Source organism: Schistocerca nitens, chromosome 2 (genome assembly GCF_023898315.1).
Source record: "Schistocerca nitens isolate TAMUIC-IGC-003100 chromosome 2, iqSchNite1.1, whole genome shotgun sequence".
NCBI classification, from domain to species: Eukaryota; Metazoa; Arthropoda; class Insecta; order Orthoptera; family Acrididae; genus Schistocerca; species Schistocerca nitens.
The window spans coordinates 582,856,116-582,865,279 of NC_064615.1; the positions used below are offsets into that span (position 1 = coordinate 582,856,116).

General features: G+C 45.5%; 1 pseudogene; it reads left to right on the top strand.

Annotated features, from left to right (window-relative positions):
• The first annotated feature begins 6,277 nt into the window (after positions 1 to 6,277).
• On the top strand, positions 6,278 to 6,395 carry LOC126237551 (5S ribosomal RNA; annotated as a pseudogene).
• Positions 6,396 to 9,164: the final 2,769 nt, after the last annotated feature.

Below are 9,164 nucleotides of genomic sequence, written 5' to 3' on the forward strand. Positions count from 1 at the left end.
GTGGTGACGAATACACGCTTTCAATGTGCGTTCACCGCGATGTCGACAAACAGGGATGTGACCATCACGACGCTGTAAACAGAATCTGGATTCATCCGAAAAAATGTTTTGCCATTCGTGCACCCAGGTTCGTCGTTGAGTATACCATCGCAGTCGCTCCTGTCTGTGACGCAGCGTCAAGGGTAACCGCAGCCATGGTCTCCGAGCTGATAGTCAATGCTGCTGCAAACGTCGTCGAACTGTTCGTGCAGATGGTTGTTGTCTTGCAAACGTCCCCATCTGTTGACTCAGGGATCGAGACGTGGCTGCACGATCCGCTACAGCCATGCGGATAAGATGCCTGTCATCTCGACTGCTAGTGATACGAGGTTGTTGGGATCCAGCACGGCGTTCCGTATTACCCTCCTAAACCCACCGATTACATATTCTGCTAACAGTCATTGGATCTCGACCAACGCGAGCAGCAATGTCGCGATACGATAAACCGCAATCGCGATAGGCTACAATCCGACCTTTATCAAAGTCAGAAACGTGATGGTAGGCATTTCTCCTCCTTACACGAGGCATCACAACAACGTTTGACCAGGCAACGCCGGTCAACTGCTGTTTGTGTATGAGAAATCGGTGGGAAACTTTCCTCATGTCAGCACGTTGTAGGTGTCGCCATTTGGCGCCAACCTTGTGTGAATGCTCTGAAAAGCTAATCATTTGCATATCACAGCATATTCTTCCTGTCGATTAAATTTCGCGTCTGTTGCACCTCATCTTCGTGGAGTAGCAATTTTAATGGACAGTAGTGTAGCTTCCAGTCGTCTCGGAATAGATAAAGACAGGTCATCCATCGTTTTCAAGGGATTCTTATACCATTCTTGCCGCAAAATAGTGGTAGTCCAGATATCGATGATGAAGATAGATAGCGATCACACACCCTTATCTCCAGAGTAGACCACGAAGGCTCAGTGATATTGAGATCTGGTGACTGTGGTGCCCAGGAAAGTTTTGACTCATTCTCACAAAACCAGTCATGGACCATGTGAGCTGTGTGAACAGAGGCCCTGTCATCCCGGAACAAACCATCACCACTGAGGAACAAACACTACACCGTGGAATCGACCTGATCAGCCGAAATAGTCGTATAATCGTTGGCAGTAATGCGACATTGCGGAGTGGCCATGGGGCCTATGGAATGCCACGATATGGCTGCCCATATCATCGCTGAACTCCTCCCCCCATGTTTCACTTCTGGGAAGTAAACTGTGCCAGAAGCTGGAAACTCTGTGAAAAAATACTCATTAGACCAAATGACTATCTTCCATTCCTTCATAGACCAGTTTTTTTATTTATTTATTTATTTATTTATTTATTTATTTATTTTTTTTGCTTTCGGCACCATGTATTCCTGTTACGCGCATTTACATGACTAATGTGTGGTTTCTAGAATTCCAGCTCGACACAAAATTCCCTCCTTATGAAAGTCGCTTCGTGTTGTTTTGATGCTGACGGGGTACGCGAGTGCGACATTCAGTTCTGCAGTGACTTTTGCAGCTGTCGTCCTCTTCTTTTTCGTCACAGTCCTCTTCAGTGAGTGTGTGTCACGATCATTCAAAACACTTTCGTCTGTACTGTGACTTATCGGATGATATTTTCTCCGTAAGCAGCGTACGAGGTGGAATCCAAAATTTTCGGGACTGGAAAGTAGGAGTAGATCTTTGCACCGCTAGGTGGCGAGAGCTGCATATCTGATGAGTCAGTGTGCGTAGTGGCATTCAGCTGGGAAGGCGTGTTGCGTGTCCACGTGACTTCCCTAATACTCTGTGTTTGGTGTGTGACGATTTTACGATATATCCTCGAGCAGAACAGCGCGTGTGTATCAAATTCTGTGCGAATCTCGGGAAAAGTGTCACGGGTTATCACCGGCGACGAGAGCTGGATTTACGGTTATGACCCGGAGACAAAGCAACAATCGTCCCAGTGGAAGAGCCCGTACTCTCCAAGACCCAAAAAAGCGAGACATGTGAAGAGCAAGGTGAAGAGCATAATAATTGTTTTCTTTGACACCAAGGGAACTGTGCACAAAGAATTCGTCCCACCCAACCAAACAGTGAATTCCGCGTACTACTGTGACGTTTTGCGACGGCTCCATGAAAACGTGCGGCGACGGGGGGCGGCCCGAACTTAAGCGTCAAGGGAACTGGCTGTTGCACCACTACAACGCGCCCTGTCACACGTCCTTGTTCACCAGGACCTTTTTGGCAAAAAACAACATGGCGGTTGTACCCCACCAAACGTACTCGGCGGATTTGGCATCTTGCGACTTCGAGCTATTCCCAAAACTGATACTCAAGTTGAAAGGGGTTGGGTTGGGTTGTTTGGGGGAAGAGACCAAACAGCGAGGTCATCGGTCTCATCGGGTTAGGGAAGGAAGTCGGCCGTGCCCTTTCAAGTTGAAAGGCCGTCGGTTCGACACTATAGAGAGGATTCAAGAACATCGCTGGCGGTGATAAACACCCTCAAAGAGCAGGACTTCCAGAGAACATTTGACCAGTGGAAGAAGCGCTGGGACCGGTGTGTACGTGCGGATGGGAACTACTTCGAGCCGGCCGCTGTGGCCGAGCGGTTCTAGGCGCTTCAGTCCGGAACCACGCTGCTGCTACGGTCGCAGGTTAGAATCCTGTCTCGGGCATGGATGTATGTGATGTCCTTAGGTTAGTTAGGTTTAAGTAGTTCTAAGTCTAGGGGACTGATGACCTCAGATGTTAAGTCTCATAGTGTTTAGAGCCATTTGAACCTTGTCAATTACAACAGCACAACCTGCAGTCTTGACTAGCATCTGTATTTATGTACAAACATGCATCTCTCTCCCGGTGTTTCAACATTTTTGTGCAATCCCTGAATGTGTCTATTACTCGATCTGTTTGTGCGTTTCAGCTGACTACCCATATTCCACTCATCTTTGGACATAATCCAGTCACCAACACACATTGCCTCACTCTTTATCTCCGCCCATATCTGTGTTCGTTTCTCTCTGTCACACAAACACACACACACACACTTCTAGTATTATTATTTCTATTGGTAATTAAATCGTGCAACGAGTATAATGACGACGTTGTCTTACGCGCTATTCTAAAACAGTTATTTTTAAGATAGTCTTCTACACTATAAACAATATCCATAAGTTACGAGATTGGTGAGGGCGAAATCTAGCGCTAAGCTGACGGAGGCTGATTGGCGTTGATGTGTTGATGGTTGAAAGTTTTGATCAAGAAAGTCTAGGTATCCATTAGCCATTAGTGAATGATCATGTGTACAAAGTAATTGGTTCTGTTTCTTATTTCACTTACCTTCGTGACTATTTATCAGTGGTAATATCTGCGCTCAAGAGAGAATGTGAGCAAACACAGAATGTGTGTTAGTGAAATCGTGATGCTCTCCCATCTCTACGGCTTCAGGCTTAATGTACTTTTCAGTGTACCCTTGCCTTTGTTTTCAACAGAGTTCGTTGCACGCAACAATTCATACATGTTGAGTTAGTTTCCTCGTGGAAAACTGGCCATAGTGCGCACACAAGTGGTAAGATACAGGCTGAAAAGTTTGCAAAGATGTTGCAGGGTAGGTTCTGCTGAGAAACAATCGTCAAGAAAAAAGTTCGATACGTTGCACCTTAGATGATTATTAAATTAGTCAATTAGGCCGTCGTGCGCGAATACAAGCGGCCTGCCGAATACTATTAGTGACACTTGTTCTCATAGCGTAGGTGATAGCGCACGAGAATGCTCAGTTTTTGGCTCTAGTTCGATCCTTACTATCTTCTCACGTTCAATTTTTCTGTTACTCTCTTGTTCAGTTTTCGGAAACCAAACGAAATACACATTTGGTGACACCGCCTCTGGCGGGCCGCTTGAATTTGAGCGCGGAACGGCCTGAGTGGCTAACTTCAATGCCAATCTAAGGTGTTATTATTTTCTGTTCATTGTCGAATATCAAGCCTTGGGGCGAAATGATGAAGGTACAAATTTCTCTGTTGTCATCAGCGAGAGCCCTTTGTGAATACTAACGTCATTTCTATAACCAAGACAGACATTCCGTGTTATAAGCAATTCTAATTTTGCCAATATATTCTCAGTGTAAGGTAACTGGAATAACAAAGGAGACGAATTACTCTGTAATGAGACATTGCGAACCAAGCGTTCCTTGTACGCAAAACACTCAGCGAACGAACCTGTTCAGCATCTGAAAGCAAGTAGATAGAGTAATACCGTATAACATTTTCAGAAAAAATCTTTGAAATTTGTATAACAATGACGAATGGTGTCTGGTTCAGTAAAAAAGGATGTGTCGCAAGAAGTTGATACTTCACTGATTATCACTCATCAGTCTGATATGAGAATACACCGTGATGCCACGAATAAGGAAGAAATACTTCTTATTCCCATAAAACTGTCAATATTTCCATACAGCAGTACCACAGTTTATTTTGATTTTCAGTTCATGTATAAGGCTACGAAGTGACATCGTCAGGTATTAGAAGTCCAAAATCGAGTGTTAGAAGTATCGTGAGTATTCCAGAATGAGATTTTCACTCTGCAGCGGAGTGTGCGCTGATATGAAACTTCCTGGCAGATTAAAACTGTGTGCCCGACCGAGACTCGAACTCGGGACCTTTGCCTTTCGCGGGCAAGTGCTCTACCATCTGAGCTACCGAAGCACGACTCACGCCCGGTACTCACAGCTTTACTTCTGCCAGTATCTCGTCTCCTACCTTCCAAACTTTACAGAAGCTCTCCTGCAAGGTTCGCAGGAGAGCTTCTGTAAAGTTTGGAAGGTAGGAGACGAGATACTGGCAGAAGTAAAGCTGTGAGTACCGGGCGTGAGTCGTGCTTCGGTAGCTCAGATGGTAGAGCACTTGCCCGCGAAAGGCAAAGGTCCCGAGTTCGAGTCTCGGTCGGGCACACAGTTTTAATCTGCCAGGAAGTTTCATCGTGAGTATTCGTTGGGAATCTGAAGATGTCGGGCTAACGTTGGCACACTTCCCGCAATGTTTCCGCAGCAGGAGGAGGACAAATAAAAAAACGGTCGATGACCTGGTGGCGCTTTTGTTTTTGAGGCACGTCTCGTATCTGCTAACAAAAGTATCTAGGCTCGACAGCCAGCCGTTGTGACCGAGCGGTTCTAGGCGCTTCAGTCTGGAACCGCGTGACTGCTACGGTCGCAGGTTCGAATTCTGCCTCGGGGCTGGATGTGTGTGATGTCCTTAGGTTAGTTAGGTTTAAGTAGTTCTAAGTTGTAGGGGACTGATGACCTCAGATGTTAAGTCCCATAGTGCACAGAGCCATTTGAACTATTTAGGCTCGTGAACTGAATATCAAAATTAGTTTTGAAACATCTGTAAGGAAATATTAATGTAATTCAAAAAATGGTTCAAATGGCTCTGAGCACTATGGGACTTAACATCTGTGGTCATCAGTCCCCCAGAACTTAGAACTACTTAAACCTAACTAACCTAAGGACAGCACACAACACCCAGTCATCACGAGGCAGAGAAAATCCCTGACTCCGCCGGGAATCGAACCCGGAAACCCGGGCGTGGGAAGCGAGAACGCTACCGCACGACCACGAGCTGCGGACATTAATGTAATTACTCCAATAAATTGAGAAAATTAAAAAAATAATAACACGAGGAACTACTATAAGAAATTTAAAGATGAAATACTGAATAATCAAGCCCTTAGCTTATGCTTTAAACGACGAAATGAACAAACCACAACGGAAACCGTAGATCCTGACTCAACACTCCCAACATTGGAAGGAATCAAACAAGTAGTTCGCAACTTTAATAAAAGCGACAAGGCACCGGGGGAAGACGGAATAATTGTTAAAATGTTCAGAATAGGTGGTGGCAAACAGGCTCGGATTCTTTGAGAAATATAGGAAATCTGGTGTAGTGCGAAAAATCTGTATAAGTGTGCGTTAGTTCACTCACTTCATAAGAAAGGGGACGGAAAAGATATAAACAACTAAGAAGAAATTTTCTTACTTCCAGTCCACCATAAAATGGTCTCTAAAGCCCTTCTTAGTAAGTTAGAAAAACACAGACCACGTAAATGGAAAATACTAGGCAGTACTTTGTAAAAGGAGGTCATGCGCAGAACAAATCCTAAACCTTATAAACAAACTCAGCATTCACAAAATAAAACAAACAGTAATCGTGCATATTGATTTCATAGAGGCACTTGATTCCGTATAGACGAATATTGTTTAACGTATGAGAGGAAGTGGCAACGGCCTTGCAGCAGTGGATGCACCGGTTTCCATCAGATCACCGAAGTTAAGCGCTGTCGGGCGTGGCCGGCACTGGGATGGGTGACCAGATGGGCCGCCATGCGCTGTTGCCATTTTTTGGGGTGCACTCAGCCTCGTGATGCTAATTGAGGAGCTACTCGACCGAATAGTAACGGCTGCGGTCAAAGAAAACCATCATAACGACCGGGAGAGTGGTGTGCTGACCACACGCCCCTCCCATCTGCATCTTCAGTTGAGGATGACACGGCGCTCGGATGGTCCCGATGGGCCACTTGTGGCCTGAAGACGGAGAGCTATATACAAGAGAAAGTCCAGGTTAACACAAGGGACGTAATAAAACACACCATGACCACTGAAACCTCAAAACTTAAAATTTTTGAGAAAACTTCCTGGACGTTCGAAATCAGAGGCCAGACGAGGCACCTGGATTATAGTCCTTACTGTTTATTTAAGTCCTGAAAAAAGTGTTCAGGAAATGACAAAATGAAAGTGAAGGTGACAGAATTCACCAAAATAAAATTCGTCCTCATTGTCTAGCATTTGTGGACGACATTCCAATGCTTTCCGATATCAGACAAGAAGCAGTCCAGTCCGTGGAGAAACTACGTGAAATAGCAACCTGAACTGGGCTCCGAAATTCGTACGAAATGACGCACTGTATGGAGGGAACCGGATAAAGATACACCAATCAGTTCACCAAATCCAGCAAAATCTCTCAAGTAGACAAAGTTATGTATCTGGGAGAAGTTACTGAACTGGCGAAATTTAGAACCCTAGCTCATGAACACAGATTTATTGAGAAGCCTGCCGAAAAAAGTGCACGATTGACGTAAGAACTTCGGAACAAGAATAAAACATTATCGAGAGTAAAAGAACTGGAAACTGCTAAATGAGTTCCGTCGCGCTCCCTAAGTGGGCGCAAGGGATATATATATATATATATATATATATATATATATATATATATATATATATATATATATATACCGGGTGATCAAAAAGTTAGTATAAATTTGAAAACTTAATAAACCACGGAATAATGTAAATAGAGAGGTAAAAATTGATACACATGCTTGGAATGACATGGGGTTTTATTAGAACGAAAAAAAAAACATCTCATATTGCTAGACGCGTGAAAGATATCTTGAGCGCGTCGTTTGGTGATGATCGTGTGCTCAGCCGCCACTTTCGTCATGCTTGGCCTCCCAGGTCGCCAGACCTCAGTCCGTACGATTATTGGCTTTGGGGTTACCTGAAGTCGCAAGTGTATCGTGATCGCCCGACATCTCTAGGGATGCTGAAAGACAACATCCGATGCCAATGACTCACCATAACACAACATTATTCCTCGACTACAGCTATTGTTGAGGAATGATGGTGGACATATTGAACATTTCCTGTAAAGAACATCATCTTTGCTTTGTCTTAGTTTGTTATGCTAATTATTGCTGTTCAGATCAGATGAAGCGCCATCTGTCGGACAATTTTTGAACGTTTGTATTTTTTTGCTTCTAGTAAAACCCCATGTCATTCCAAGCATGTGTGTCAATTTGTACCTCTCTATCTACATTATTCCGTGATTTATTGAGTTTTCAAATTTACACTGACTTTTTGATCACCCGATATATATATTGATTGCGTACCGACAGTGGACTCCCAAAAAATAAAGACCGTTTTATGTTGTGAGCGCCGGCAGATTAACAGTGGAGTGTCGGCGCGCCGTTGCTAGGCGGCAGCCAGGAAGTGGCGGCCCCGGCCGCGGCCGCAGCACGCCTCAGGATGGAAGTTGCGGTCTGCGCGGCCGCGACAACAATGGCTGCCGGCTGCGCTTCTCGGAAGTGGGCCGCCCGCCGCCTTCCGTATGTGGACGGCCGCTACCAGCCGTCCAGCGCAGGCGTGCGCCTCGAACCCCCGCGACAAGCAGTCGCTGCGGGGGCGCTGTTCGCTCTCATTGTATAAGCATCGCAGTTGCTTACGGCGCATGCACTGAGGTGACAAAAGTCGTGGGATACCTCCTAATATCGTATCGGACTTCATTTTGCCCAGCGAAGTGCAGCAACTCGACTTGGCATGGACTCAACAAGTCATTGGAAGTCCCTTGCAGAAATATTGACCCATGCTGCCTTTATATCCGCCCATAACTGCGGAAGTGTTGCCGGTGACCTCACGATTAGGTCCCACAAATGTTCGATAGGACTCATGTCGGACGATCTGGACGGCCAAATCATTCACTCGAATTGTCTAGAATGTTCTTCATACAAAACGGGAGCAACTGCTGCCTGGTGGGACTATCTATAAGAATTCCATCGTTGCTTCGGAAAATGAAATCCATGATTGGTTGCAAATGGTAACCAAGTTGCCGAACATAACGATTTCCAGTCAATGATCGGTTCAGTCGGACCAGAGGACCCAGTACATTCTATATAAACCCAGACCACACCGTTAAGGAATCTTTTTTTTCTTTTTTTTTTTTTTTTTTTTGTTTTCTTATTGGACATAACTCCTAAGGTCATCAGTCCCTAAGCTTACACACTACTTAACCTAAATTATCCTAAGGACAAACACACACACCCATGCCCGAGGGAGGACTCGAATCTCCGCCGGGATCAGCCGCACAGTCCATGACTGCAGCGCTCAAGACCGCTCGGCTAATCCCGCGCGGCGTTAAGGAATCCCCACCATCTGCACAGTCCGTTGTTGACAACTTGGGTCTATGGTTTCGTTGGGCCACACTCGAACCATAGCATCAGCTCTTACATCTGGCCAGGCCACGGTTTTCCAGGGTCCGACCGATATCGTCACGAGGCCAGGAGAGGGTTGCAGCCGATGCAGCGCTGTTAGCAACGGCACTTACGTCATTT